We start from the raw sequence: 13387 nt of genomic DNA on the forward strand, positions 1-13387 counted from the left end.
GCAATTTGTTGTTATTACTAGATAGTATGGTTCTGTGTGTTGGTCAGGCAGGGTTTAGCTGGGTGACCCTTCTGCTCTGTGTGGCATTAACTGAAGCTGCTCACTAGTATTTATCTGGTCTTGAGGGTCCAGAATGGCAGTGCTCACGTGTGTGGGATGGTTAGAAGGCCAGGCTTGGTGGTTCCTCACTTTCCACGTACTGCCAGGGCCTCGTCAGGTGACCTCTCTGCTTGGCTGGTTGGACTTCTTACATGGCACCCAAAGACTCCTAGAGTGATTGCTGTGAGGAAGTGGAGCGGACAGACGGGTGGAGCGTTACTCTCGTTGCATCTGTTAGGTGAAGAACCCGCAGCGTACTCCCAGACTAAGGAGAGGGGACACAGCCTGCCTGTTGTCGAGAGGAGTGGCAGGCAGCTTGTGCCTTCTTTAACCCATTACCTGTAGTGGTTAGACTCCGTGGTGCTGGCAACAATATCCACATTGTGTTTACTGTCTTGAGAGAGGCTGCTGTGGGCTAAAATGGAAATGCCAGCGGTTGCGTGTCATCCTCTTTGGTGAGAAAATGCATTCTGTGTTCTAAACCAAGAATTCACGAGTGGACACACCCCTTCATAAAATGGTAATTGCCTATATGAAATGTGTGATTTATATTTAGTCGGGCATCCTTGATCATCTGTTGTCAGAGGTTTCTCAGGAATAATTTTGGGTCTATGAAATTTCCCTCCTATTAGTTCATTTTAAAAGTTATTTAAAGACTTCACTTTCATTTTGAAGAGTATTACAATTCTCTGTTCTTAAAACAAAATTTCATCAAGAATATATTAGTAAGCCTATATCCCAAATTTCCTTCTCTTCGCTCTAGATCATTCTAGTAGGGATTTATTAGAATAAAGTTAGGGTTTGACAGCATGTGCAGAGGTGCAGCTGCATTGGTTCTAACTAGAAATCTCATTTTCTGTAAATCTGCCTTCTCTGCCTATCTCTGCAGATGATTGCAACACTGTTTGAGTGGGAGCAGATGTGATGAGGTCAGAGAGGATGGAGGAAGTGGATTTAAATCATGAAAGAAGGAATCTGCATCTTTGGTTCCAGTGAAGCCACCAAATACCGGGATAATAGGGGTGCAGCGGGGTGGAGCTGTGGCCCACGTGTACCCTCTGCTCGTGCCCGCATAGAGCCCTGCCTGCCCAGCGCTGCCATGGCAGTGCCCTGGCCCAGGAGCAGTGCCACAGAGCCGCCCAGGTTCGTGTTTCCCAAGCGTGGCTCGCCTGTGTTCCCAGATGCCCATCACTCCTAGGCATCTAAGCTTTGCCCAAAGTAGTGTGAGTGTCCCTTTGTGTGGTGGGCACACTGGAGTGACTAATGCGTGAAATTTCAGGGAGTCCTGGGAGCTTCTGGATGCCTCCCATCAGGCCTGATGTAAAAACCTCTGGTCTAGATGATCTGAGGCCTCTTATAGTAAAGTTTTATGTAAATATATATGTGTTTGCTCAGTCATGTCCAATTCTTTGTGACTCCCCTAGACCTTAGCCCGCCAGACTCCTTTGTCTATGGAATTCTCCAGGCAAGAACACTGGAGTGGGGTAGCCATCTCCTGCTGCAGGGGATCTTCCCGACCCAGAGATCAAAGTCTCCTCTCTGCATCTCTTGCATTGGCAGGCGGGTTCTTTACCACTACTGCCACCTGGGAAGCCCGTAAATACATACACATATGTACACGCACACACTATGCACACACATGCACACACATACATGTACATAAACACCCATATTATACACACACACGCATGCCCACCCGCACAGTCATACCCATCAGACTCCTCTGTCCATGGAGAATTCTCCAGACAAGAATTCTGGAGTGGGTAAACATTCCCTTCTCCAGGGAATCATCCTGACCCAGGGATTGAACCCAGGTCTGATCTCCTGCACTGCAGGCAGATTCTTTACTCTCTGAGTCACCAAGGAAGCCCTCTCCCCCAACATATATATATATATATATATATATATATATATATAATTTTCTGGCTGTGGGCCTCCTATTCCTTATTCTTTTATGAATTCCAGAAGTCTTCTGGCCGTGGCTTTGTCATCGGGAAGAAAGTAGTTGCTCTCTGCAAGGTTGGGGGGATGGTTCTTTCGATACTACTTACTTTTTTCATTCATTATTACCTGTAGGAGTCTGTACCAGAATGTGGTGACTGTGTGACTGTGGCCCAGGGGTGACCAACATAGGGGCTAAAGAAGGGTAATGAGACGAGCAGACTGGGGAAGATGAGGGGTCAGGAGGGCAGTGGCATTCACGGCGAAAGGTAGGACTCTGAAAGCTTTGACATTGTGTTCTTTTAAGCATAACACTGCAGACGTAAAAAGTTTCTCAGTTACATGAAGTGATGGGAAGCGTGGGGACCACCTGTTGGTGAGCCAGGGTCTGGAGAGGTGGCGCTCGGGGGATAGGGGCCTCCCAGCAGTGGAAGCCCTGCTACAGGGCGACAAGATTCTGGCAGGCGCCGGGACCCGTGCACAAGACCCACAGTCTTTGTGGCCTCCAGTAACTTACGTTTACCCTTTGCAACCTCTGTTTTCTTTCGTGCTAGACAGGAATAGTGGTGACCAGAGTGGTTATTGTGATAACGGAATAGTAAGCCTTAAAAAAGGAGTTCACCAGAGAAAGGCAATACGGTACTTAAGGCTAAAGGAGCCTGCAAGTTTCAGCCCAGGAGAGAGTAGAGGAGGTGTCCAGCAGACACTCATTGTTTGAGCACGCGTTTATCTGCTGGGTGCTCGGCCAATTTCAGTGCTGTGTGTGTGTGAAGAGTATAAGGGAAAACAGTTAAATATGGACGTTGACCAGATTTTATTTAGCTCAGCAAACTTTTTAGGAGAAATTTTATTGAAGTATAGTTGGTTTACTGTGACGTATTAGTTTCAGGTATATAGCAGTGATTCGGTTACTTACATATGCATAAACATTTTCCCTCATAGGTTATTATAAAATATTGAGTATGGTCCCCTGTGCTGACCTCTGTTGTTTGTCTATTTCATGTATAATGGTGTGTTATGTGGTAACCCTCTCTCACCCTTTCCCCTTTGGAAACCATACATTTGTTTTCTGTGTCTATTGGTCTGTTTCTGTTTTGTGAATAAGTTAATCTGTATCTTTTAAGATTCTGCAGATAAGTGATGTCATAAGACATTTGTCTTTCCTCTGTATTGCTTACTTTGCTTAGTGTAATAATACCTGGGTCCATCCCTGTTGCTGCCGATGGCATTATTTCTTTCTTTTTGTTATGGCTGAGTAGTATGCCGCTGCTCAGTATATACACACATGCCGTGCTTTCTTACCCACTCCTCTGTTGATGGACACTTAGGCGGCTTCCATGCCTTGGGTATTGCAAGCAGTGCCGCTGTGAACACTGGCGTGCATGCGTCTTTTTGGATTACAGTTTCTCCCAGATATATGCCCAGAACTGGGATTGCAGGATCAGATGGCAACTCTTATTTTTCGTTTTTTTTCCACTTTCACTTTTCACTTTCATGCTTTGGAGAAGGAAATGGCAACCCACTCCAGTGTTCTTGCCTGGTGAATCCCAGGGACGGGGGAGCCTTGTGGGCTTCCGTCTCTGGGGTCTCACAGAGTTGGACACGACTGAAGCGACTTAGTAGCAGCAGCATCAAGGACCCTCCATACTGTTCTCTGGACTTCCCTGATAGCTCAGTTGGTAAAGAATCCACCTGCAATGTGGGAGACCTGGATTCAGTCCCTGGGTCGGGAAGGTCGCCTGGAGAAGGGAAAGGCTACGCACTCCAGTATTCTGGCCTGGAGAATCCCATGGATGGTATAGTCCATGGGGTCGCAAGAGTTGCACACGACTGAGCTGCTTTCGGTTTTCATACTGTTCTCCATAGTGGCCGCAGCAATTTACATTTCCACTAGCAGTGCAGGAGGGTTCCTTTTCCTCCATTCTTTTTGGTGATGGCCGTTCTGACCGATGTGTGGCTTGGTCTGCATTTCTCTAATAACTACGATGTTGAGCGCTTTTCGTGTGCCTGTTTGCCGTCTGCATATCTGTGGAGAAATGTCTAGGTCTTCTGCCCATTCTTAGATTGAGTAATTTTTATTTTTTATATTGAGTTGTTTGAGCTATTTGTATATTTTAGAAATTAATCCCTGTTGCTCACATTGTTTGCAAATATTTTCTCCCAGTCTGTAGGTTGTCTTTTTGTTTTGTTTATGGTTTCATTTGCTGTGCAAAAGCTTTTAAATTTAATTAGGTCTCATGTTTTGGTTTGTTTTATTTTCATTACTCTAGGAGATGGATCTGAAAAGATACTGGCGCAATTTATGTCCAAGAGTGTTCGGTCTATGTTTTCCTGTAGGAGTTTTATAGTATCTGGTCTTATGTTTAGGTCTTCAATCCATTTTTAAAAGACTTTTCCTGTTTTTTTATTTTAATTTATTTTATTTATGTCTGTGCTGTGCACGGGCTCTCTTCAGCTGCAGTGAGCGGAGGTGCTCTCCCTGCGCGGTGCCCAGGTTTCTCGTGGTGGCTTATTGTTGCAGAGCACGGGCCCTGGAGCACACGGGCTTCAGTAGTTGGTAGTGTTCGGGCTCGGCTGTCGCAGCACACGCGCTCTGGAGTGCGGGCTCAGTAGCTGTGAGGCATGGGCCTGGCTGCCCCCCAGCGTGTGGGATCTTCTCGAACCAGGGATCAAACCCATGTCCCTGCGCTGGCAGGCAGATTTTAAACCACGGGACCCGCAGGAAAGTCTGACCTGTAATCCGTTTTGAGTCTGTTTTTGCAGGTGATGTTAGAGGATGTTCTAATTTCAGTCTTTCACACATTTCTGTCTGGTTTTCCCAGCACTGCTTGTTGAAGAGATTGTCTTTTCTCCAGTGTACATCCTTCCCTCCTTTGTTGTAGACTAATTGACCGCAGGTGCACAGGTTTATTTCTGGGGTGTCTGTCCTGGCTCACTGATCTATGTTTCTTTTGGTACAGCACTGTTTTGAGTATTGTAGCTTTGTAGTATAATCTGAAGTTAGGGAGGCTGATTCTTCCAGCTCCCTTTTTCTTTCTTAGGATGCCTTTGGCTATTCAGGGTCTTTCAAAATTTTTTCTTTCTTTTTTTCTTTGTAGGTTCTAGTTCTGTGAAAAATGCCATTGGTAATTTGATTGTGTTGGCTCTCTACATTGCTTCGAGTAGTATAGGCATTTTAACCATATTCACTCTTCTAAGAACACAGTATATCTTTCCATTTGTTTGTATCATCTTCAGTTTCTTTCATCAGTGTCTGACAGTTGTCATAGTACAGACCTTTTGCCTCCTTAGGTAGGTTCCCCCCCGCCCTGGGTATTTTATTCTTTTTGATGCCGTGGTAAATGGGGTTGATTCCTTAATTTCTCTTCTTGTTAGTATGTAAGAAATGCAGTTGATTTATGCATATTGATTTTGTATACTGCAGCTGTACTGAATTCATTCATGAACTCTGATGGTTTTTGGTGGTATCTTTAGGATTCTCTCTCTATAGTACCATGTTATCTGCAAAGAGTGAGTTTTGCGTCGTCTTTTCCAATTTGAATTCCTTATATTTCTATTTCTTCTCTGACTGCTTTCACTAGGACTTCCAAAACTCTGTTGAATAAAAGTGGTGAGAATGGGCATCCTCGTTTTGTTCCTGATCTTAGAGGAAGTACTATTAGCCTTTCACCATTGAGTATGATATTAACTGTGGTTTTGTCATATATGGTCTTCATTATGTTGAGGTATGCTCCCCCTCTGCTTACTTTCTGGAGTCGGCAAACTTTTATGAAGCACTTCATGAAGGCTAGTCATGCTGTTACATGCTAGGGGTGTGTGTGTGTAAGTGTATGTGTGTGTATGTTTGTATAAATAACTGAGACACTCTTGTTCTTGAGAACCCAGACTGCTCATTTCAACCTGGGACATTATACTTTGTGAAAGAGGCATGTGTTAGCTCAGGCTGTCCTAACACAGTATCACAAGTTGTGTGGATTAAGCCACGGGAGCTTATTTCTTGTGGTTCTGGAGGCTGGAAGTCCACAGTGAAGCTGTCTGCTGGCTCAGTCTCCAGGTGAAGTTTCTGTTCCGGGAGTGCAGGCATGTCCCCTTTTCAGCATGTCCTACATGGTGGGGAGACAGGAAGCAGGCTCTCTGGTATCTTCTCTTACTGGGATTGTTTCCCAGAGGCCCATCTCCAAATGCTATCACACTAGGAGTTAGGATTGTTGTTTAGTTGCTCAGTCGTGTCCGACTCTGTGACCCACGGACTGCAGCACACCAGGCCTCCCTGTCCTTCACCATCTCCCGGAGCTTGCTCAAACTCACGTCCATCGAGTCGGTGATGCCATCCAACCATCTCATCCTCTGGTGCCGCCTTCTCCTCCTGCGTTCAGTCTTCCCCAGCATCAGGGTCTTTTCCATTGAGTCAGCTCTCCGCATCAGGTGGCCAAAGTATTAGAGCTTCAGCTTCAGCATCAATCCTTCCAATGAGTATTGAGGATCAGTTTCTTTTAGGATTGGAGTTTTCCTTTAGGGGTTAGAGTTGCAACATATCAGTTTTGAGGGGGCACAATTCAGTCCATAGCCTTCTCTTCTGGACCCCGAAATTCATGTTTCCTGACATGTAAAATATATTTATTCCATCCCAACAGCCACAAAAACCTTAAGCTCGGAAGTCTAAAGTCCAAGGTCTCACATACTGGATTTGTCACCAAGTTTGTTCAAGTTGTTAGATGGTATGGAAAAACCTAAATGAACTTTGTGTTCAGTCTGATAGATATCCTCTAAATAACATGTGGGTGAGATGGGAGGTGTGGTCCATCTTGAGCAGAATTCCTCTCCACCTGTGAACCCAGTGGAGAAGGCACTGGCACCCCACTCCAGTACTCTTGCCTGGTGAATCCCATGGACGGAGGAGCCTGGTGGGCTGCCGTCCATGGGGTCATGAAGAGTCGGACACGACTGAAGTGACTCAGCAGCAGCAGCAGCAGTGAACCCAGATGGGTTGTGTGCTTCTGGCATACAGTGTTGGGGCAGGCACCCCAGCATTCGCCTTTGAGAAGCGGGGATGAGAGGAGGAGTAGTGAGAGCCCCGGGCGGGTCCACAGAGTCGCACAGCAGATCCACTCGCCTGAGACTCGAGGGTCACCTCTCTGGTTTGGCCTCCTGGGTTGCTGGCGTGGGGGTTGCGCTGGGCAGCTGCTGTCCGGCCTGTTGAAACACAGGTGATGGCCACCCTTCCCTGAGACTGAGGAGACAGCCCTGGTGCTGTCTTGTGTGGCCCCAAAAGCCGTGCAACAGAAATAAATGGGGGTGAATGACGGGATGGGGCCGTAAGTTAGGGATCAGAATGGGATTCTTGCTTTGTTTCTACGAGGACTTTGACCAAAGGAGCCTCTCCAGAGCACTGGCGGCCAGATGGTGAACAGGCTGGAGTGAGTCCGAGTCCTGTCGGGAGCGGCCTGGGTCTGCGTGCAGAAGGTGACTGCGCACTTGGGATTTGGGAGATGGAATTGGGTTTGTGGTGGCCCTGGGGGGCAGACGCGTGCGGCGGAGGCTCTTCGGGGGCCTCCTCGTGAGGGGCGCCTTCGGCGGGCGCTGGCCTCCCTGGCGGCAGGAAAGGCAGGCCGACGTCCCTGTCAGTCGGAGGCTAGGGGACATACCGCGAAGTCCAGCTTGGCGGGTGTGTGCGGTTTCTCTCCGGTCACCAGTTCGTGCCCGTGGCGTCGCAACAGCCTGAGTGCCTGCACTTCTCTCTCTCCTCATAGCCTCCTGCTGCTCGTCCCCCGGCGGGCGGCGGTGACGTCTTGATTCTGAACTGATGCGCGGTTTCCCCTCGCGCTTGGCCTCTACTGTGGTGTGTCTAGGGTCTCATTGGTTTCGGGGGAGGGAAGACTTCCGATCCACAGAGCCTGGTGTGGCTGGACTGTCCATCCATCCCTGAAGAACTTCATAGCGTGTCCTGGTTGTCCCTGGAAGCGTCCCAGGCCCCTCCGATGGGCAGTAGGGACGCGTCGGTGGCTCTCCTGACGACGGCAGGCTGCCTTCTTGGAGGCTTCCGTTCCCAGCGACTCTGAGTCCCAGCTGTGCATTAGACTGTTAGAAGGGGCCACAAGCTCTTCCAAGGCCCCGCACATCAGATTTCCCTAACATCTTTAAAGGGCCCCGAGGGGCATGCTGCTGTGCCCCCAGCAGGGCTGAGCCTGTGGTGTAGTCAGAAGGCTCGCTTCTCTCTCCCCAGAGGATGGTTCCTGGCCCTTGGAAAGACGGGGTCACAGGCCTGCCTCACACCTGTGAGTCCAGGGCCTCAGCAGGCGCGCAGGCGAAGCACAGGCTTTGGGGCCGAGTGGACTTGAGCTGCTTGACCGTCCCGAGCCGGGGACGGCACGGTGGCCCCTGGTGCCTCAGCCGCGGTTCTGAAGCCGCAGAGTTCTGAAAACACGCTGGCTTTGTCACAGGTTTGGTGCCAAAACCTGGCCTGAACTGATGTGATGCTTTTTATAATCTTTATTCCGCTTGGTATGAATATTCCTGTGTTTCACTGCAGACTGTTAGTGAGTGTGTGTTCTTACGGCTGCCGTCCCAGACTCCAGTGGGAGTGTTATGTAATGCATAATACATACACTATTTCCTTTCTAAAATCCAGACAGTTCTGAACTCTAAAACACATCTGAGTTCTGAACTCTGAAACACCTCTGGCCTCAGTTTGGGGTAAGGGCTTGTGGAGCTGCAGAGACTTCGAATATAGGTGGTCATAGCGGTCAGTACAGATGATGGTAACGTGTGAGTACATGTGTAACACTCCCCGCCACAAGCAGGCGTCCTGCAGACTCAGCTGTTAGTGCTCTTGTAATTCCTCCGTCTCTGGGTTTACACTTTCCCCATTTGGTTCCTTTGTTTTCCCAGCACCTTTATATTTGGTATGCCAGACTTTATTCTTCAGGTAATTCAATATTTTCTACAAATCAGAAGTAAATTGAATCTGCAGCTGGGTATCCATCACCTATTCTGTACATGTATCTGGGCTGTATGTCCCAGGAGAGTAAAAGTGTGTGTGTAACATGGTCCCTGCCGGCAGAGGGCTTAGAAATTAGTCCTGGAAATAGGAAACGTGGGAAGTTTTTTTTTTTTTTAAGGCACCTACTTAATCAGATTTCAAGCCAAGGGGAGAAGGTGCATTAGGAGGAGCCTTTGTAGAGGAGGGAGGTTCTTGTTGGGGATGAGAGACCTGGGGGCTTTGGGATGATGGAGCCTCCCCTGGTGGCCTGTGCCCGGGGAGGCCCCTGGGGCAGTGCCACGTGGTGGCTGGGAGCCAGGCTGCGGGCAGTCTCCGTCTCTCTCAGCCTGTCCTGTCGTTTGTGAGGCATCCGGCCGTTGAGTGTACCGTAGGAACGTGCACAGGTATCAGTCTTGACTTGGAGGAGGTGACCCTGTGAAATTGGCTAAACGCTCAGAAATAGTAGTATGTTAATGTCTATGCCTTTATAAACACTGCCCCCCCCCCCCCCGACTCCGGCCCCACACTGATTTTTCTCTTGAGATGTAGAACCTTGGGTTCTCGGGTGTGTTTATCAGGATGCTTCTGATCTGTGACCGTCGCAGGCTGGGAACACAGGCGGGCTGTTCTTGGTTCACAGTGGCGGATATTGAGCATCAGCGTGTCCTAGCCTTCCCACTGGGAGGCCCCCAGTGCTGGAAGAGTGGACCGTGGACGCGCACCCTTCAGAGGGCTGAGAGGCAGCGCGTTTGCCAGACGGGGTTTTTGTGGTCTGTTTTTTCCTGAAATTCATATGAATTTTGCATTCACCTATATATGTTCTAATATTACTCACCTCTAAAATATCTTTCTGTGTATCAAAATTGACCCTCCAGACAAGAAAATGTGCCCATGTTCCCATGGCCCCCTTGCCTGCCCCTGCTCTTTAACAGGCAAGAGGAAAGATCTTGACCTCCCTTGGGCAGAGCAGTCTGTGTTGAGACTGACGTCTCTTTAATCCTTACATTTCTTGTCTTCAGTTTTCCTTTTTTGGATCCTTAAGGGAGTGTTTGTTCTCCATGTATATTTGGTGTCTTTTGATTTATATAATTTAGGTAATTGGCAACCAGTTTTGAGCTTCTAAAAATTTTGATCTGGGTACCACCATCACCAGTCACCTAAGGGGGCATGTTGAGAAACACATTGGATGCTTGCTTTGTGTCTGAGTGCTCTTTTAAGGTGGGAGGGAAAAGTTAAAACCTCAAAACTCTGTGGTAGACTGATGTGGGAATCTGATATTACAAATGCCTCCGGTGATTTAAGTAAGACTTAACTAACCTTTATACAGAGCAGTGAGCATGAAAGCAGTGGCAGGGAGAGAGAACGCCCGTGAGAGGCTGTCTCTGCCCTTGGTTTGTGGATTCCAGGGTGCTCGCAGCCCCCTTGAGGAGGGCCTCACCCCTGGGCTGCAGGCAGCCCTCCTCAGGGTCCCCATGTCGCGGGGCCTGGAGTGAGAACTGCCCGAGCCGTCTGGGGGCTCCCCCTCCAGGCTGACGCTCAGGGAGGGCGCTGAGGAGCCACCTGCGCACACTAATGTGCTTCCCCCCACTGTGTGCGCGTGAGAAGGACAGCTCCCCGGGCCGTGGTCTGGCGTGTGCCTAGAGGGCCTTGGGCACGTGGGCATTCTTCTCAGGAACCTTTGTCCTGGGGAAGTGGACAGGCTTGTGATGAGCTCTTCAGAGGAAGCAGGGGGCAGCCCTTCCAAAGATTTCCGCGTGTAAGTATCTGTTTAGCTTTCAGTTTCGCTGTCTGTGTTAGCTGCTCAGTAGTGTGACTCTTGGATCAGACCCAGGTCTCCTGCACTGCAGGCAGATCCTCTACCGTTTGGGCTACAAGGGAAGTTTCACTAGAGGATGTAATTTGGGTCAGTTTTTAAGTGAGCGGTTGAAACATAGAAATTTTTCCCTGTTTCCTTGGCTATGTCAATGATACGAAAAAGACTATTCAGGCTAGATAGTCATTCTCAGCTGGGGGAGGGGACTGCGGTTTTGTCCCCAGGGGACACTGGGCAGTGTCTGGAGATTCACCAGGGGGTGAGGGTGCTGCTGCTCAGCGGGCATGGGGCAGGGTGCTGTGGGCCTTCTCCAGCTCCCAGGGCCCGGAGCATCAGTCCTGCCCAAGGGGAGGGTGTGTTATAATCAGCAGCGGAACAGAAGCCCGGTGTCCTTCTCGTCAGTCTGGATAAACCCTTTCACGATGCCCTAGTTTACACTGAAACTTTGGTCAGCAGGATGGGAATTTTTTGGTAGCTATCATTAGAAAAATAAAAGAATTTTCCTGCTGTGGTTCCCAAGTTCCCCAATTCATGTCCTTGACCCGTAGCTCTCTTTGAGCTTTAGACTAGCCCAAGGGTTGATTTCACAGATTGGTTGGGTCCTCGGCATGTACAAGGTACCTCTGAGTGCAGGCAGTTCCCCTTTGTCCTGAGGCCTGGGCCGTGAGGACCGAGAGGGACGTCCACAGGCGGGTTCTGGGGAGAGAGGGTTGGTGGGGTGAAGGGCGGTGAGGGTAGGCCAAGAGCAGGGCGCCTCGAGGAGCCAGGAGCCGGGTGCCTGCACCCACCGAGGAGGAGGGGCATGTTGTCCGCACGCCCTGAGCGGGCGGGGCCAAGCACACCTGAGGCTGCCTGGTTTCACCTGGCTGTCTCGTAACTGGTCCTCGAGAGAACTCTGGACTCCTTCCCGCCTCCCAGCAGCTGCTCGGCCAGGAGACTGGGGAGCGGGCCTTGATCCCTCGTCCCCTCGCAGGCGCTCGGGCCTACATCCTGGTCATCTCCACCTCCCGGGCCCCCGCCTGGGCCGGGCCTCTCGCTGACACTGGCGGCCCCTGGCTAGTTCTGCCTCCCCCTGGGTCACTCGGGCCCTGCTCCCAACGGTGGGCAGAGAGGTCGTTTAGAAGCCTGGGCTGCTTCCTGCCCTTCCCTGGAAACCCTCCTGGCTTCCCCCTGCTGTCCAGAAAGTCAGCTTCCTACTCACCAGGCGCCGAACCGTCCTTCTTGGCTGAGTGCAGACGGTCTGGCATCCCTCGGACCTCTTCCCGTACGAACCTGCCTGGCCAGGCCGTGGCCATCCTCCCCTGGACTCCGCCTGCCCTGCCCGTGTCCTCCTCGGAGGGCCTGCGCGGTGCTCCCGCGCCCTGCCTGGATTCTGGTCCTGGCAGCCTGCATCCTCCAAGTCAGAAGTGTTCAGGTGAGAAGTCACTCACCTGGCGCGGTCGCAGGGAGGAGGAGTGGGTGACTCATGGGAGCCACCCTCCTCCCGCAGAGCTGGGGTTTTTGCAGAGGGGATTTTTCTGTTAGGTGTTTTTTTCCTCCTCTTTTGGAGTATTAGCAGCTGCGGTAGTGCTGTGCGGGGCGGCGGTGCCCACACCTCCCCAGGGTCCTCTGGTCCCTATAGCTTGGCTTATATCCCACCGTTCTCACACAGCACGGGGAGATGGTCCTGCATGAACTCTGTTGCTAGCTTTTGAAGTAAAGCATGGTGAGCTAGCAGGTCTTGCCTCCTCCAGAAAAAGGAAACAGCAAGCTGGTGCCAATTGCTCCAGCATGCAGATGGCTGCTAGAAGGAAGGCCGGTTATCGCTGTGTATGCTCTGCTGGGCCCCAGTCGGGGCTGAAGAAGTGAAGGCTTGTTTTGTTAGAGAGAACGCCCGCTTCAGGCATTCACAGCCGAGTCACGGTGTGTGTAACTGGCTCGGGTTTTCGGATGAGCAGGATGTGGGAAGTGGGCACAAAGGGGCCAGTTGGCCCTGTCCCCTCTGCCACAGGCTGCTGGTGGAGAATTCACAACTTTCCAAGGGGAAAGCTGAGTACGAAAGAAGGCCCAAGGTAGTCAGGAGCTAGAGGGATTCCCAGCCTCTGAGAAGGGAAATGGCAGAGAAGTTATGTAAAATGATTTGCTGCTCAGAGATGCTTCTGCGCCTGTCTAGTAGGTGGACCCCGGACACAGAGCTATTTTGCAAGAAGTAATAAGCTGGAGATGCTGAAGGTCCAGTTTCCTAATGAGGCAGAGAGTCATCCTCTAACACCTGATCATTTCTAGAAGAATTTGAGTCCTGGTCTCAATTTGCATTGTTCTGAGCTTGTTGATAAGATTGAGGATTACATATCTCCTGGAAGCAGAGTGTGTATACCACAGGAGGATTATTTTTAGGTTTTATAATAAAATCTTTCACAGCATAGAATTTTAAAGACCTGTGTGGACAGAAGCCGATCTTTGAAGGTGAACCTCAGTTTGGCTTCGAAGTTCATCTCATTGAAATGAACCCGAGGAGGTTCGCCACGTCTACCTCCAGGCAGTCTTCACGTGTTCAAGCAGCTCAGCAGAAATCT

At 50.1% G+C, this 13387-nt stretch overlaps 1 protein-coding gene across 4 annotated transcripts in view; it reads left to right on the forward strand.

Annotated features, from left to right (window-relative positions):
- The window catches only part of TRAF3 (TNF receptor associated factor 3), a 118145-nt gene that overhangs the window by 12669 nt on the left and 92089 nt on the right, over positions 1-13387 (forward strand). The gene's annotated exons all lie outside the window — the stretch shown is intronic.

This window comes from Ovis aries, chromosome 18 (genome assembly GCF_016772045.2).
Source record: "Ovis aries strain OAR_USU_Benz2616 breed Rambouillet chromosome 18, ARS-UI_Ramb_v3.0, whole genome shotgun sequence".
Taxonomy (NCBI): domain Eukaryota; kingdom Metazoa; phylum Chordata; class Mammalia; order Artiodactyla; family Bovidae; genus Ovis; species Ovis aries.